Source organism: Petaurus breviceps, unplaced genomic scaffold (genome assembly GCF_028583685.1).
Source record: "Petaurus breviceps papuanus isolate PSGF00001 unplaced genomic scaffold, PetGlider_PUasm1.0 220, whole genome shotgun sequence".
Taxonomy (NCBI): domain Eukaryota; kingdom Metazoa; phylum Chordata; class Mammalia; order Diprotodontia; family Petauridae; genus Petaurus; species Petaurus breviceps.
Genome location: NW_027185876.1, coordinates 16,796,344 through 16,814,033, shown reverse-complemented (window position 1 = coordinate 16,814,033; position 17,690 = coordinate 16,796,344).

The window sequence follows — 17,690 nt, the reverse complement described above, 5'->3', positions numbered from 1 at the left end:
TCCGGAGATGATCTACTTCCTACTACCGGCCAATAAGGCTAAGGCCCTCATGCCCTTGTCTGAACTCTATATGATGTAAATCTTGCAGACCTGTACCTTCTTCCATCTCCCTCGTTGCCAAATGACTAAATAAATTTCTTTCTAAAATAGTTTCAGATTGTGAGGTTCATTAGTGTCACCAGCAACAGAAAACTGTTCATCTCGAATGATTAAAATACAGTCCTGTCTGGCAGACCTAAATGTGACATGTGGGACATTGAGGTTGTTTCCAAGTACATGATTGTTTGATTCTAAGTCATGTGAGACAGCCAGCTCTAAAAAAAATGACTAAAGCCCCCTCTACTTATACTGGAACCCTGGACACTCTAGGTTTTGAAAGCCTATACATACCAAAGTTCAGGTAATAGTGAATATCTAAGCATCTCACAATCAGTTGAAGGTGCTGCCATGTCCCCAGGAGCAAATTTACAAATTACAGCTCTGGACATTGTAGCTAACAGTCTGAAGGAAGAATTGCGACCAGTGAGAATGGACAGCTGAGCTGACTGAGCAAAGACAAAGGTGTGCTTCTGAGTCATATTTTCATTTCTTTGCACTGTTTGTGACATGGGGTTATGTACTAGGAGATGGCTGAGTTTTAATTGCCTTGTCACCTGTAGGGTATTTCTCCCATTGTGCAAAAGGTCCACAAATTCAGCTGTGAGGGGTTGCCTGGGGCAAGGTGTCAGAATCATTCACAAATCACTACCAGCCTCCTGTTTACACCACTTTTGCCACACACAACACCAAGTAACTGACCTTATTTACTGTGTGCACAAAGGAAAAACCAAGCCTTTAAACAAATCACAGTTAAATATTAGATGGCTCATATTAGTGCTCTAAAATCAAATAACAATTATAATTAAATCTCTAACTCATTTGTTTAATGTTTTTGCTTTATAAAGTATGGGAATGATATATATATATATATAATTCAATTCAATTTATAATAATATAACAAGTTAAATCTCTCAAATATAACAACAAAATTAAATAATAACAAACTGTTTATTATATAATATACCTCTTCAAAGTCTAACTAACTTGAATAATATAATGTAATCCACCAAATAAATTAACTAACTTGAGGAATGTAGAGGCCGAGGAGGAAGAATGTAGAGGTGGTTACCACAAATTCCTGTCTTTGAAAAGCTCTGGTAAAAACCATACTTACTAGTGATATTGCTTGAGTTACTGGAGTAGATTGCATATACAAAGATAATCAGGAAGCATTTGTTCAGCACCTACTATGTGCTAGGACACTCTGCTAGGTAATAGGAATATATGTACAAAACTGACACAGTCCCTGCCTTCTCGGAGATTATACTCTCACTAGGAGAAAAAAAATGGTACTTGATTTTCATAGACACACACATGCATGTGTGCATGCAAATACACACATGTACATGCATATATGTTTATAAATATATTATTATATAGGTATACAAATGCACAATACAAAAGAATGTTTTATGCCAAAATACATAATAATTGGATGGCACTAAGAGCATAAAACATCAAGAATGCCCTGGGAAAAGATAGCATTTAAGCTGACTCATGAAAGGAGCCATCTCATCTTGCAAAATGTAGAGGAATTAACATAGAGACACTCGCTTCTATATCTGATCCTTGCCAGTAGGAAGTAACTGATTGTTGGTGTAGAAATAATTTGAATCTTGTGTGTATGGGGGATGGGGGACATGGATGAGGAAGACAGTGATGAAGGAATTATTTCAGGTAGTTGAGCACAGTCTATGCAAAGGAAGGGAGGTAAGAGATGAGATGTCGTGTAAAGGAAATAAACAGTCAAGTTTTATGAGAGTGTAAACTGTATGGTGGGAAGTAATGAGGATTAGTCTAGAAAGACTGGAACCAGATTGTGAAGGGCTTTTAAATGACAAAGAGAGGAGTTTTTCTTTTAACCTAAGGGCAGTGGGGAGCCAGCCAGTGAAGTTTAATGAGCATAGGAGTGACATAACCAGATCTGTGAATTAGGAATACCAATTTGGTAGCTGTGTGGAGGATGGGTTGTTTAAGGTGTTACTGGATGCAAGGAAGCAAATAAAATAATAGTCTAAATCAGGGGTGGGGAAACTGTGGTCTTGAGGAGACATGTGGACCTTTGGGGAGGTCCTTCAGTGTGTCACTTTGACTGACTCCAAACTTCATAGAACCAATCCCCTTAAAAGGATTTGTTCTGAAGAACTTGAGCTCAGTCAGAAGGTCACATCCAAGAACCTAGAAGGCCATAGGTGGCCTTGAGGCTGCAGGTTCCCCAGCTCTGGTCTAGAGCTAATGAATGCTCCAGGTAAGAAGAAATACAGTTAATATCAAGGGATCAAACACATACTCTCATGAAACCATCAAGAGTCTAGATTTGGTATAATGGGAAAAAGTCCTCAATGAGGATAGCAGCATGACAGAATAGTTGTGGAGAACATTAATAATCTAGGCATCTGCTGAAGCTCTCTCTTAGCAGAAAATGGAATGCCAAATATTGACTTCCCATGTCATCTTGCAAAATGTAGAGAAATTAGAATAGAGAAATTTGGTTCTAAATCCGATCCGCACCAGAGGGAAGGAACTGATTTTTGGTGTAGAAATAATTTGAATCTTATGTATGACAGTGTATGGGGGGGTGACCAACCCATAATAGAATTTGTCATGTATAAGGAAGAAAAGTGAGGAATAATCTGACATATATCCTAGAATGTGGGAGAGCAGATTTCCAAGGATTTCAAAGGATGGAGAGGCAGAATGTCATCTACTAAAATTCTTTAAGGGAAATCAGGCAAGAAGGTATAGTAAGCTACTAATAATTTAATTCTGAAGATAGAATGGAAGAATTTTCCAAAAAGTAAAAGAAAGAATTGATAGAATAAATTTGTCGGTTCATAAAGAATGTATCAACAACATTAAATTAAAAATAAATTTTATTAGTAACTTTTTTAAAACATCACCTTAATTTTCCCCAGTCTTATACTTCCTATATAATAATGTGTTAAAGAAAAAAGGAGAAAATAGACATCAGCAAAAGTGTTTGATACATAGCAAATATCTGAAAAATATAGACAATTTAATATACTCTTGCAAAGGGAGAGGTGGGAATATCTTCTCACGTATCATCTATGTTGTGCAGTCACATTCATTCTTTGCAATTTTGCAACATTTTCTTTTGATCGTTTTGAGGCTGTTCTTTCCACTTACATTGTTGCAGTCATTGTGTATGTTGTTCTGATTACTTTATTCTTCATCAGTTCATATAGAGCTTTCCATGCTTCTTTGTATTCACTGCATTTGTCATTTCTTACAGTACCACAATATTCCATTCTATTCCATCCCATTCCATTCCTTTTCACAGCAACACACATGTACCGCAATTTGTTAAGTCATTCCCCAATTTTTGGGTACAACCTCCTACATATATCTTTCCTTCCTTCCTTCCTTCCTTCCTTCCTTCCTTCCTTCCTTCCTTCCTTCCTTCCTGCCTTCCTTCCTTCCTGCCTGCCTGCCTGCCTTCCTTCCTGCCTTCCTTCCTTCCCTCCCTTTCTCTCGTTGTACCAGAGGATGAATATAAAAGTATATCTTGGTGCTAGATGAACATCAAGAATGTTATAGCTCAGAATAATAGTTAATAATAAAAGATGGCATTTATATAGCACTTTAAGTTTTATAAATCACCTTGCATAGATTAATTAATTTGAATTAGTTAAGATGTGTGAGAGACAACAAAAAGGTGCTTTAACAAATTATAGTGGAGAAAAAAAATAAAGAAAGGAGAAAGCAAAATTTAATGGGGAAGACTTCAGCATTTGGAGTTAGAATATTGAGGTACAAAGGTTTGGCTTACAATTTACTTCATATATGACTTTGGGCAAGTCACTGGAAATCTGTGGGCTTCAGTTTTTTCAGGTATAAAATGTAGGTGAGTAGGTAACATCCAAGGGACCTTCCAGATCTAAATCTATGTGCCTATCATTAGATCACTACTCAGGGTGGATGGGACAATGATAACTGATTATGGAGAGAAGGTAGAGCTAGTTTAATTCTTCTGATCCTCTTTTCTCTTCTAAGGAGAGTGATGTGAATAGATAGAAAAGTGTAAAACAAGAGAATTTGAAAGATGACGAAAAGTATATCACAGCATGGAGAAGTTAAAATGTCTAAATATTAAAAAAATGAAATCTCAAAACTAGAAATGAGCAAGCTTAACTTCAATTTCTGGTAAAATGCAAGAAAATATTATGAAAAAGATGGTTGTAAACATCTATAAAAGAAAGTGGTTATCACAAAGATCCAGCAAGATTCTATCAAGAATAAGTTATATCAGGGGTGTCTAGGTGGTGCAGTGAATAGAGAACTGGCCCTGGAGTCAGGAGGACCCAAGTTCAAAGCTGGCCTCAGACACTTAACATTTAATAGCATGTGACCTTGGTCAAGTCACTTAACCCTGATTTCCCTGCCTTCCCCCCTCCAAAAAAAAATTTAAAAAGTAAGGTTTTTTTAGTTGCTTTTTGGAGGGCAATTGGCGTTAAGTGACTTGCCCAAAGACACATGGCTAGTAAGTGTGTCAAGTGTCTGAGGCTGGATTTGAACTCAGGTCTTCCTGACTCCAGGGCCGGTGCTCTATTCACTGTGCCACCTAGCCACCTCAAGAAAAGAAATTATATCAGAAATGTGTTAGATCAAAGGAATACTACTGTGTTTCCCCGATAATAAGACCTATCCCGAAAATAAGCCCTCCCCTTACTGTGTAAGATTCCTCTAAAATAAGCCCTCCCCCAAAAATAAGCCCCATTGAGATTGCTACTGTAGTGAAGGTGATCCCCTGCGCTACACGCTACATTATGGTACCCTCTGTATGCACCGTCCCCACCCCGGGTGAAACTCACTCCACGCTCCGAGCTGCATCCAATCAGAGCTGCAGCAGTGAGCGCGTCATCCTGTTCTTCCCCAGTGATTTGCTTATTGAATAAAGGTACATTTTTTTGTTCACATTTACCTGTTTATTAAAATTGCTGTCAATGTTCATTAAAATAAGCCCTCCCCTGAAAATAAGCCCTCTGCTGTTTTTCTGTCCAAAAAAAATAATAAGACAGTGTCTTATTATCGGGGAAACATGGTATGCACACAGTTTAATTAGATTTTAGCAAATCACTTAACAAGGTCATAGTAGTCTAATCATATTTTCATTTTTGGAAAGTTTATGAAATTGATAGATCAAGGATCATAGGATCATAAAATTGTTTATTTAGCATTGAAAGCTACTGGGAGGTGTAAATCCAAGCATGAGCAGCTTTCCAGAGGACTGCTGCTGTGAACAGCTTCAAGGTTCTGATTACATAGTATAGTGAGCTCTCTATTCATTCAGTAATAAACTAAGACAAAGCATTCACAGAAGCCAAAGTACAGCATTCACAGTGTTATAGCATAACAAGTTATCATTAAAGTGGCCACACAGTTTTCAACAAAATGGCCATAATAGTTTTAAACAAAATTCAATAAGTCCTTAACTCAATCATCCTTAGGAGCAGGCCTCCTTAAGGGACACAAAGTACAAAGGTCAAAGTTCTCCACAGGTAGGTCACATTGTCTTAATCCCTTAGTCAAAAAGTCCTATTTCTTCTTAATTGGATAATAGTTTCCAATCATCCTTAATTCAATCATCCTGAAAAGGTACAGGATACAGAGCACAAAGTCCTCCCACCCCTAGGCCACAGTAAATCATTTTCCTCTCAGTTTGCATTAAATATCCAAGGAGAGGTCTTTTCATCTTGACTTAAGGCTGGCTGTCAGATTCCATGGTTCTTCTTCCATGGTCCCAGCTCCTGCCTGAATCAACCCAACTGTCAACTGTATTCAAAGGCAGGCAGCTTTCAGTTCTTTGTCCAGCTCCTTGTCCAGTTATTTGTCCAGCTCCTTGTCCAGTTCCCATTCCATATTGGAGCTCACAGTGTCCAGTCCACCTCAAGTCCTTCACAGTTTCTGTTCCTGGGAAGATAAAGCTTAAAAGAGCTTTAAAATTAATAAAATAACGCTTAAAATTCATACACATTTCTGGCACAATCATCAATTCACTATCTGCCTGGGAAATCAACACAGACCCCTCCAGCAAGATATGAGAACTCAACACACATCACAAACAAAAGTCAACACAGACTGAAGAGACAAACAGAGCACTGCTACCACAAATGTTCCCTTCTTAGACTCTGCCAGCACAAATGCTCTCTCATTTCTGCTCCCTCTCAGTCTGGGCTTCTCCTTATATATGGTCATTAAGCTCTTCCCTGTTCCGCTCCTTCCTGTTTCATCAGCAACAGGGGTTCACAAGTGCAAAGACTTGATGAAATTATGGGCAAGTCTTAAAAGAAATTTAAAATGAAACAAGATGCTAAATAATTAAATAGCTGAAACAAAGTGTAAACTACTTCTTTGCTTGCCATTACAAAAGGTTACCTCCTAGTCTGCAGTTTATCTAAATTTCAGCAAAACTTTAATGAATTACCTCATGCTGTTTGTGTGAAAAAGATGGAGAGATGTGGTCTACTACATGATAATAAATATGATTAAATTGATTGAACTGGTTGAATTACCAAGTCTAAAGAGTAATTATCTAGCAATGGTCATAAGTGAACTTGGAATAAGGTCTTGAATAGAGGGTCCAAGAGACCAATCTTCAACCTTATACTTTTTAAGATTTTGGTCATTGGCTTGGATGAAGGCATAATTGGCATTCTCACAAAATTTTCATATTATGGAAACCTGGGAGGAATAGCTCACATAGTGAAGGACAGAGTTAGTATGTACGCAGCACAAAATTTAATTTTTGAATTTTGGATTAATGTTTAGGAAAGCAATTCTGAATGATTGGCACTTATGGCAATTCTGAATGATTGGCACATTATGAAATAAGCAGATTTTGATTGAATTCATGTGAATGCCATCCATAGAGGTACTTTTGGTTCCAGTCTTGTATGTTTGTCATTCCATATGCTTCATCTAGAGGTAACTAACATTGGTCACCTTCAATGTATCCAGTGGTATGTAACTATTATTAATCATTATTTCATGAAGAAATTTATTTTTTCCCCAGAAGTATTTCTGGAAAGTTTTAAATATTTTATAATGTCATCTGAAAACATTTACCAGTCCTCTTCCTTTTTTATAGAAAGATTCTCTGTATGTCTCTCTTCCTCTCCATATATAAAAATCATATATATATATATGTTTATATGTATGTAATATTATTATTAAAATAAGAAATGCATGAATGTATGTTTTATGTGTAATGGGAATGTAAATTTTGAAGATCTTCCCTGCCCCTAGGCTAAAGTGCACCTGGAGCCTGGGGTGGGAGGCTTGTTTTTCAGTAGATACTTCTTGGTTGGCCTAAGTCAATAAGGTTGTTACATTCTCTGAGCCAGGAGAAGGCTATATAAGCCCTGATGTGTAGCTTTGTTTTGGGGCTCACTTTGAGAAGTGTTCTGTGATTTGATCAGATGAAACTCTGGGAAGCCGTTGTCCAAGGCCCTCCGGCTTTGAAACCCAGATGTTGTTTGGTATGGATGTAATGGTTGGACAGTTTGGAAAACTGTCTACTTGATTTGTTTCTGTCTTGATAATTCTGTCTGTATATTCTGAAGTTCGGGGTGCTGACCTCTTTCCCCTGAACTAGGTAAACTATACATATTTGACTGATTAAAGTAAGCTTGTTAACCCAATTTGCATTGCTTTCCTTTAACAAAGCAGATCTAAGAACTGTGTTGGCAGACACCCTGGGGAGGCTGGGGTGCTTGCTGCTACAGTATGCAGAAGAGTGTTTGCATAATATGTTTTTCTGGTTTGAATATTTTACAAAATCCACTGTTGTCCATTTTAATTACTTCTAAATTATAAGACTTATCTGTTATTCTTAGATATCCTTCAAGATTGGTTATGAAAGGTATGAGCTGAAATAAATTTATTCTTCCTATTAAGTTTTGATTTCAGGTTGCCAGTAAGGTTCTTGACATACACAGTCATAACTTCATGTTTGATGTGTCTTGCCTTTAGAAGACTAACATAAGTATTACTTTTGTCCATCGGTTTGATTTGATCTTTGGATTCAGCTAAAATCCTTCACTCTCTATTTTACCTGATTGTACAATATATTTTTTATACTTAGTGAGTTGAAATGACATTTTTGTGTATCTGGTAAAAGTTTCTATGTGATGAAGAAATTGTTTAATTGTTTTTCAGTAAAGTCATTTGACTTGATGTCATTTGGGTATAAATGATTAATGAGATATTTTTCTGTGACTCTCACTTTGACTTCGAATCATTTTACAAATTTTAACATCCTATGCAAATGCTAGCTATTATTATTAGCATTAGAAGGGCAACTTGGCTTACTTGAAGGAGTGTAGTACTTGAATCAAGACATTTGAGTGCAAATTCTGACACATACTAGCTGTATGATACTGTACAAGTCACTTAGTCTTGATGGACTTTAAGGAACTCCCTAGGATTTATCTAAAAAGTGATGGATGGAATGCAAAGATGTTTTTACTTCTTTGGAGAGAGTCTTCAGGAGTTGTCTCATACCATAGAATTCACTGATACTTCTTTGGTTATTATGAGCAATCAGCTATTTTTGAGTACTTTCTAGTACATGGTAGTAATTTAGGCAATATATGGACACAAGGAAGTATATGAAATTGTTCCTGATTTTGCAGAGTTTGAATATCTGTTGGAGAATTGATACATCTACAAAAAATTGAGGTAGCGCTCAATTTTGGCAAGGCTTAATCTAAGTTCAAGCTTCTAACCACTTCATATAGGTAAATTAGAATTAGACCCATCAGGTTTATGCATTTCAACGTGCTGTAGAAAAGTTTAGCTCTGTAATTTTAATAATTTCATTTGATAACAAAGGTAAATCTGAAAGCAAGTGGAGTGCACTGTGAATCTCTAGAACAGAAAGGAAGTATTAACTTGGGGAAGCCTTACTGATTTCACCATCAGAAGTAAGACAAACACCAAAATTAGGCTGAGGTTTAACACATCCTATTTGTAAAGTGAATGTGCTCCTAGATTGCTCAGGTTTCTGTGTAGGGTCTTGATTTACAAAGGAAGTATTACATGCCCCAAAGCAATCCAGGATTCTCTCTGTCACTAAGTTTATGTGGATAAAAAACAAGTAGGTAAAGACCAAGCCACCTGGAAACCCTGAAAAGTCAAGGACCAAAGATTCCTTCTATACCCATTCTTTCTGTCCATAATCAAACCAATAAACAAGTTGGGGCAAGGGGGAAGGCTGCATTTGCTGATAAATGAGTGTGAGTCAATTAGATTCCTTAGACCTCCATAATCAGTGATTCTGTCCATTAGGCCAGAGACCCAGATACAGCTTGTGTGTATGCAGCTATTTGCATAATTTCCTACTGGTTGATTTCAGTCTTTCTCAAACTTTTTTCCATTTATTCTATATATACTTTGTATTTGCAATCGTGTACATTTTATCCTCCCTTGAATAATATAAGGTTCTTGAGGATAGGGGCTATTGAGTTTCCTGTTTTTATTTCCCAGGGTCTGGCACAGTGTCTGTCCCATGCCTATAGCTCCCTCTTCTCTTCTCACCTCGAATCTCTCTGACACCAAACTCCACTATTCTGTCCTTCACTCTACTCTTTGGTGAAAGGTGGATCTTTTCCTTGCGAAGACCAGCCTCTCTTCATAAAGTCCTGATGCCATTACTTGGCATCAATGCCTGATGCATTTAAAGCTCTTCATAAACTGGTCTTCTGCCTTTGTTATCTTCTTATGTGTTCCTCTACTCTCCAGGCACTCTATGGTACAAACATAATTACTTCTGTTCCTCACACAGGACACCCCATCTTCTATTTCCATACCTTTGCTCTGGCTGCCCTAGAATGGTCTCTCTTCTCACCTCTGGTCTTAGAATCCCTGGACTCCTTCACAATTTCCTTATATGCTATCTTCTGTATAAGGCCATGGTTTCTAAACTGTGTTCCAAGGCACTACAGGGTATTGAGATTAAATTACATGGGTACAGTGGGATATTTAAAATTTTCAACCTAACTGCTTAATAAACAAAACTACTGGTTATATTTTTTGACCTTGGGTAGCAGTGAAACAATCATTAAAAACATAATGATGGGGTGGCTAGGTGGCGCAGTGAGTAAAGTGCCGGCCCCGGAGTCAGGAGGACCTGGGTTCGGATCCAGCCTCAGACACTTAATACACACACACATACACACACACACACAACCTAGCTGTGTAACCTTGGGCAAGTTACTTAACCCCAATTGCCCTCCAAAAGGCAAAATAAAACCCTAAACATAATGAAATGTGAATGTTTGGGAACCTGTGGTATAAGGCCTTTTTGGATTTCCTTAACTATTAATGTATGCCTATTTAAGATACCTTTCTATTGTTGTATGTATTATTTGGATTCATTTTTGTCCCACTTTTAATGGAAGCTATTTGAATACAAGAACTCTTTTCCCATTCTTTGAATTTCTGGTCTTTGGCTCAGTGTCTGACAAATAGTAGATACTTAATACATACTTGTTAATTGGTTGGTGGAATAAATTGAAATGAATAAAGCTGAGTAAAGAGTTTGGATGTCTGATAGTGTTGTTGACCATCCTTTGTTCTTGAAGAGGCCTGGTGACATCATGAGGGTTAGGCCTTGACTCGCATGTAGGATTGGATATAAGTGAAACTATACAAAGAAAGATGTGTAAAGAGTAGAAGGAAGATCTGAGCAAACAATAGACCAAAGCATCAGAGACCAACACTCCTTATAACAGAGTTTAGGTACTTGAGATAAGCATTTAGAATTTTAGCTTGCTCACATAGTAAGCAGCTACACTAGGAACATATCTTGGAAACTGCATATGTTCATGATACCTAGAGGGGGTGTCTGGGTCATTGTTAGGTAACTGACCTTATTTTCCCCCTAAGGTGAGATTCTGCCATGCTCTTAGCTTTTCAGTAACCTCTTCTTACCAGCGGTAAATAAGGATCATAGGATCATAGGTTTTTGAGTTGGAAAAGACCTTAAAGATTTCCCAGGTCTAACTACTCATTTTTTACATGTGAGAAAACTGAGGTCCAGAAAGAGGAAGCTATTTGTTATACAGAGAAAGTAGCTGGCACTGGAGTTTGAATCCAGGCCCTTTGACTCCAAATTTATCTTTTGAATTTAGCTCACCCAAGTAATATGTTAAAATAGATTTAATTATTGCCTTCTTATTTGGAACCGTTTAAGTGCTACACTTTCTGGAAGTAGTGGAAAGGACCTATAGAGCAGTGGGGTGGAGGTAGAAGCTTTTAGTCCTTATGGTGCTAGGAATGTACTATTGCTAAAACTTAGGGAAGTCATTCAAATGTGTCTGCTTCCACCATTTTGTTGATTTAAAGGAATAGTGATTGGGCCCATATCGTAATCCTCTAGTAATTGCCATCCCACATCAGTATACCCCAACAACCCTTATCAGGCTTCTCCTTGTAAGAGTGGGACCAGTTTAAAATAGATCAGGCCACTGTCAGGCACAGTGGTGGCTGTCTGCTTCCCCTCTTTGTGTCCTAAATATGTCACCTCAGCATGCCAAGCTGACATTTCTTGGCCCCACTGTCAAGCCTGTTTGTAAAAGCTACCCAAGTAGTTGTTTTACATGCTTCACGTCGTCTTCCCATGTCTGGCTGTATGCTGCGATGTCATCAATCAATGCCATGCTGAATTCACCCAACTTAGTCAGCACTGTGTTTACCTTCATCTTGATTGTGACTGGTGTGTTCTTTTGTGCCGAAAGGGAGCAAGTGGAGCACATGCAAACCGGGAGTTGTCACCGAGGCTACTTGTACAATGACAACCACTGAGCCAGGCACCTGCTAAAGTGATCTTCAGTGCCAGGAGCCCTGGGTATTCAACTACATGTCCATCACTATTGCCATACTCCCGTGATGGTGCTCTAGACAGAAATGATCGGGCACTCAGTGGAGGTCCAGCATCTAAGTCCTATATGTGTGGTATATTTTGGAGAAGAGAAGACTTAGGAAAGACATGATAGCTGCCTTAATGTATCAGAAGAGAAGAGAATTCAAGACCAGGCAAGGGAAGGGAAGGCAAGGCAAGGCAAGGGAAAGGAAGGGAAAGGCAGGCAAGGGAAGGGAAAGGAAGGGAAGGGAAGGCAAGGCAAGGGAAGGGAAATGTGAAAGAGAAAGAAGACCTGTTTTCATGGCTCCAGAGACTAGAACTAGGAGCAATGGGTAGAGTTATAGAAAGGCAGATTTCAATTTGATATCAGGAATAAACTTCCTAATAATTAAATCTAGACCCAAGTGGAATTACTTGCTTTGGGAGGTAGTTGGTTTCTCTTCAGCAGAGATCTAATCAGGAATACAATGCAAAGGGATTCCTATTCAAATATAACTTAGATTAAATGACCTCCAAGTTGCCTTCCAATTCTGAGATCTCATGATTCTTTTGTTAATTTCTCAATGTAGTTAACTAGATCACAGGTTTTTTTTTAATTAATTCTTTAATTTATTAATTTGTTTGTTTCCTTTTAGTTTACAGGATTCAATTCCACAATTCCATTTTGTCCCCCTCCCTGCCCTCCCCTCCATGGCATCTTATAATCAAGTATAGGATCTGTAGATACTTTCACATTATACAATGGTCAGGTTATAAGGATGGATTGTACCCGCTGGGATAAAAAATGGTATAGAGCACATAAAATCAAATAAGAGAACGAAAAAGATCAGGTATTTTGCTTCCACCTGAATATAAATTTAGTTCTTTCTCTGGATGCACGTTTTTCTCTCCATCATGCGTCTTTTGGGATTGACTTATATCCCTGCATTGTTGAGAAGAGTCCAGTCTATCAAAGTTGGTCATCACACATACGTTGTGTCTGTAATTGTGTACAAATTCCTCCTGGTTCTACTCTTCTCACTCAGCATCAGTTCTTTTAAGCCTCTCCAGGTAAATATGAAGACCACCTGCTCCCCATTTCTTATAGCGCAATATTATTCCATAACATGCATATACCACAACTTGTTCAGCCATTCCCCAATTGATGGACACCCCCTTAATTTCCAATTCTTTGCCACAACAAAAAGAGCTGCTATAAACATTTTTGTACATATGGGTCTTTCTCCCATTTCTATAATCTCTTTGGGATATAACCCTAGGAGTGGTATTGCTGGATCAAAGGGTATGAAAGTATTTATAGCCCTTTGGGCATAGTTCCAGATTGCTCTCCAGAAAGGCTGGATCAGTTCACAGCTCCACCAACAATGCATTAGTGTTCCAGTTTGCCCACATCCTCTCCAGCATTTGTCATTTTCCTGTTTTGTCATCTTAGCCAATCTGACTGGTAAGATGTGGTACCTCAGAGTTGTTTTGATTTGCATTTCTCTAATCAATAGTGAATTAGAGCATTTTTTCATGTGCTTATAGATAGCTTTAATTTCTTTCTCTGAAAACTGCCTGTTCATATCCTTTGACCATTTATCAATTGGGGAATGACTTGTATTCTTATAAATTTGACTCAATTCTCTGTATATTTTAGAAATGAGTCCTTTGTCAGAGACATAGGTTGTAAAGATTCTTTCCCAATTTCCTACCTCCCTCTTAGTCTTGGTTACATTGGCTTTATTTGTACAGAAACTTTTCAATTTCATGTAGTCAAAATTATCCATTTTACATTTTATAATGTTCTCTAATTCCTGTTTCATCATAAAGTCATTCCCTCTCCACAAGTCTGATAGGTGAACTATTCCTTGTTTTAGCAGACTGCTTACAGTATCAACCTTTATACCTAGATCATGAACCCATTTAGACTTGATTTTGGTATATGGTGTTAGATAATAGTCTATGTCCAGTTTCTGCCATACTATATTCCAGTTTTCCCAGCAGTTTTTGTCAAATAGTGAGTTCTTATCCCCAAAACCAGGGTCTGGGGGTTTATCAAACAATACATTACTGTAGTCGTTGACTTCTGAATCTTGTGTGCCTAATCTATTCCATTGATCCACTCCTCTATTCCTAAGCCAGTACCAAGTAGTTTTGATGACTGCTGCTTTATAGTACAGATTGAAATCTGGTAAAGCTAGTCCACCTTCCCTAGCATTTTTTTTTCATTAATTCCCTTGATATTCTGGACCATTTATTCTTCCAGATGAATTTTGTTACTATTTTTTCTAACTCTATAAAGTAGTTTTTTGGTAAATTAATTGGTATGGCACTAAATATATAATTTAATTTAGGTAAAATTGTCATTTTTATTATATTAGCTCGACCCAGCCATGAGCAATTGATATTTTTCCAATTAGTTAGATCTCACTTTATTTGTGTGAAAAGTGTTTTGTAGTTATGATCATACAGGTCCTGGGTTTGTTTTGGCAATTAGATTCCCAAATATTTTATAATGTCTACAGTAACTTTAAATGGGATTTCTCTTTCTACTTCTTGCTGTTGAATTTCATTGGAAATATATAGGAATGCCGAGGATTTATGTGGGTTTATTTTATATCCTGCAACTTTGCCAAATTTATTTATTGTCTCAAGCAGTTTTTTACTTGATTCTCTAGGATTCTCTAAGTATATCATCATATCATCTGCGAAGAGTGATAGCTTGGTCTCTTCTTTGCCTAACTTGATTCCTTTGATTTCTTTTTCTTCTCTAATTGCTACTGCTAACATTTCTAGTACCAGATTGAATAAGAGGGGTGATAGTGGACACCCTTGATTCACCCCTGATCTTATAGGAAATGCTTCCAGTTTCTCCCCATTACATATAATACTTGCTGATGGCTTTAAATAGATGCTACCTATTATTTTAAGGAAGGCTCCATTTATTCCTATACTTTCTAATGTTTTTAATAGGAATGGATGTTGTATTTTGTCAAAAGCCTTTTCTGCATCTATTGAGATGATCATGTGGTTTCTGCTAGTTTTATTGTTGATATGATCAATTATACTGATGGTTTTCCTAATATTAAACCATCCTTGCATTCCTGGAATAAATCCTACCTGATCAAAGTGTATTATTCTTGAGATAAGTTGCTGTAGTCTTTTGGCTAGTATTTTATTTAGAATTTTTGCATCTATATTCATGAGGGAGATTGGTCTATAATTTTCTTTCTCTGTTTTATCTCTTCCTGATTTAGGTATCAGTACCATATTTGTGTCATAAAAAGAATTTGGTAGGACTCCTTCTTCACTAATTTTCCCAAATAATTTGTAGAGTATTGGAATCAATTGTTCTTTAAATGTTTGATAGAATTCACTAGTGAATCCATCTGGCCCTGGAGATTTTTTCCTAGGGAGGTGACTGATGGCTTGTTCAATTTCTTTTTCTGAGATGGGATTATTTAAGTAATTTACTTCCTCTTCAGTTAATCTGGGCAACTTGTATGTTTCTAAATATTCATCCATTTCCCTAAGATTGTCAAATTTATGTGCATACAACTGGGAAAAATAATTCTTAATTATTGTTTTGATTTCCTCTTCATTGGAGGTAGATTCACCCTTTTCATTTTTGATACTCATAATTTGGTTTTCTTCTTTCTTTTTTTATCATATTGACTAAGGGTCTATCAATTTTGTTGGTTTTTTTTTTCATAAAACCAGCTCTTGGTTTTATTTATTAGTTCAATAGTTTTCTTAATTTCAATTTTATTAATCTCTCCTTTAGTCTTCAATATTTTTAGTTTAGTATTTGATTGGGGATTTTGAATTTGTTCTTTTTCTAGGTTTTTTAATTGCATGCCCAATTCGTTGAGCTCCCTTTTCTCTAATTTAATCATGTATGCACTCAGGGATATAAAACTTCCCCTAAGAACTGCCTTTAATGTATCCCACAGATTTTGGTATGTTGTCTCATTATTATCATTCTCTTGAATGAAATTACTGATTGTTTCTATAATTTCTTGTTTGACCCACTCATTCTTTAGGGTCAAATTGTTTAATTTCCAGTTAGTTTTTAGTCTGTCTTTCCCTGGCCCTTTATTGCATATAATTTTTATTGCATCATGATCTGAGAACGATGCGTTTAATATTTCTGCCTTACTGCATAAAATTGTGAGGTTTTTATGCCCTAGAACATGGTCAATTTTTGAATATGTGCCATGAACCGCTGAGAAGAAAGTATATTCCTTTTTATCCCCATTCAGTTTTCTCCAGAGATCTATCATACCTATCCTCTCTAAAATCCTGTTCACCTCCTTAACTTCTTTCTTGTTTATTTTGAGGTTGGATTTATTAAGTTCAGATAGGGGGAGATTAAGGTCTCCCACTAGTATAGTTTTGCTATCTATTTCTTCCTCTAATTCCTTTACCTTCACCTCTAGGAATTTGGATGCTACACCACTTGGTGCATATATGTTAAGTAGTGATATTGCTTCATTCTCGATGGTGCCTTTTAACAGGATATAATTTCCTTCCTTATCTCTTTTAATTAGGTCAATTTTTGCATTTGCTTTATCTGAGATAAGGATTGCTACCCCTGCTTTTTTTACTTTAGCTGAGGCATGATATATTTTACTCCAACCTTTTACCTTTACCTTGTGTGTATCCCTCTGTTTCAAATGTGTTTCTTGTAAACAGCATATTGTAGGATTATGATTTCTAATCCATTCTGCTATCCGTCTCTGTTTTATAGGAGAGTTCATTCCATTCACATTTACAGTTATGATTATCTGTTTCTTTCCCGTCTTCCTATTTCTGCCCCTGTTAATGTTCGTATTTTCCCTCCCTTCTCCCTTCCCCCCCTTAATAGTTTTCCTTTTGACCACCACCTCCCTCAGTGTTCCCTTTTCGGCCCCCCTCCCTTTTCCTCCCCTTTTCCCCTTACTACTTCCCTCCCTACAAACCACTCCCACCCCCCTTTTGTAACCCTTTCCCCCTCCTACTACCTGTAGGATATTGTTATACTTAATGAGGTATGCTATTTTTTCTTCGCATCAAGATTCACAGGAATAGATCTCATGCGAAGTTCCTCTCCCTCCCCTCTTTCCCTCTAAAATGATGTGTGTTCTCCTTGTTTAATTGGAGGTTGAATTTTCCATTGAGTTCTGGCTTTTTTATTAAGAAGGTCTGGAACTCTGTTATATCATTGAATGACCATCTCTTTGCCTGGAAGAATATGCTCAGTCTCACTGGGTATGTGATCCTTGGTTGTAATCCGAGCTGTTTTGCCTTCCTGAAGATAGTATTCCACTGCCTCCGATCTTTCAGTGTGGGAGGCTGACAAATCCTGTGCAATCCTCACTGTGGACCCTCGATATTTGAATTGTTTCTTTCTGGCCGCTTGAAGTATTTTCTCTTTTATCTGGTAGTTCTGGAATTTGGCCACAACATTTCGAGGATTTTTCAGTTTGGGATCTCTTACAGCAGGTGTCCCGTGGATTCTGTCGATTTCTATTTTTCCCTCAGGTTCTAGTATCTCAGGGCAGTTTTCCTTAACGAGCTCTTGGAGAATGTTGTCCAGGCTCATTTTTTCATCATAATTTTCTGCTAGGCCTATGATTCTCAGATTATCTCTCCTGGATCTGTTTTCCAGGTCAGTTATTTTTTCTTTGAGGTATTTTGCCTCTTTTTCTAATTTTTAATTTTGTTGTTTTGCTTGGCTAATTCT